Here is an 815-nt window from a genome sequence, read left to right on the forward strand (position 1 = left end):
AAAAATCCCCTAGGTAATAAGTGGTGTAAAAATCCGTCAACGAGTATTTGTTTAAATAGTTTCGTCCAGCTAGATTTGCGATCCGAACCACTGTGGGTCGCCGTCATACGAAGGCACCAATGAAATATTCATGTAAACAAGGTTGCTAAAATGTTTGGAGATACATCTCTACTAATATATATCTTGAAAGCCGTTTTTTTCTGTTCGCAAAGCTCGATATCGGCTGTACCGATTTTTTTGCAATTTCGGTTATAGGTTCTGGATGGGCTTCTCATTGTCTTAGGCAAAACAAAAGTTTAAATACTTCCTAAAAATGGAACTGCAGGACTTTAAAAATCCAATAGAATCTAACATACGTGCCCACATAACAGCGCTGCTCAGCGCTCAGAGCGCCCGCTGCTGTTAATTCCTACGGAATACATCGCAAAGCAAGGGTTATGTATACATATACATACGTGCTAATATTAGTCAGTGTTGCCAATTCTTGATTTTCAAAAAGCACCAAAAACTTGGAAAAAAAGCGTTTTACCACACTAACAGCACCAAATTTTTAGAATCAAGGGATGATTTTTTCACAGTTTGTATTTAACAAAAGCAAAAAATTAATTTTTGACACTTTGAGGTTAGAATAGGTCCATTCAATAACTTTTCCAGTAAGTAATTGCAGCGAGAGCGTAAAAGAAAAATAGAGTAAAATTGAGCGCAAGAGAAAATTTCCAGAAAAAGTTATTGAACGCCAAACTAGTAAAAACTTGCCACTTAAGCCATTTTGACACTTTCTGACGGTTAAGTTTTGGCGCGCAATTTTCTTTTTT

This window comes from Rhagoletis pomonella, unplaced genomic scaffold (assembly GCF_013731165.1).
Source record: "Rhagoletis pomonella isolate Grant_MI unplaced genomic scaffold, Rhpom_1.0 Rhpom_scaffold_01652, whole genome shotgun sequence".
In the NCBI taxonomy this organism is placed as follows: domain Eukaryota; kingdom Metazoa; phylum Arthropoda; class Insecta; order Diptera; family Tephritidae; genus Rhagoletis; species Rhagoletis pomonella.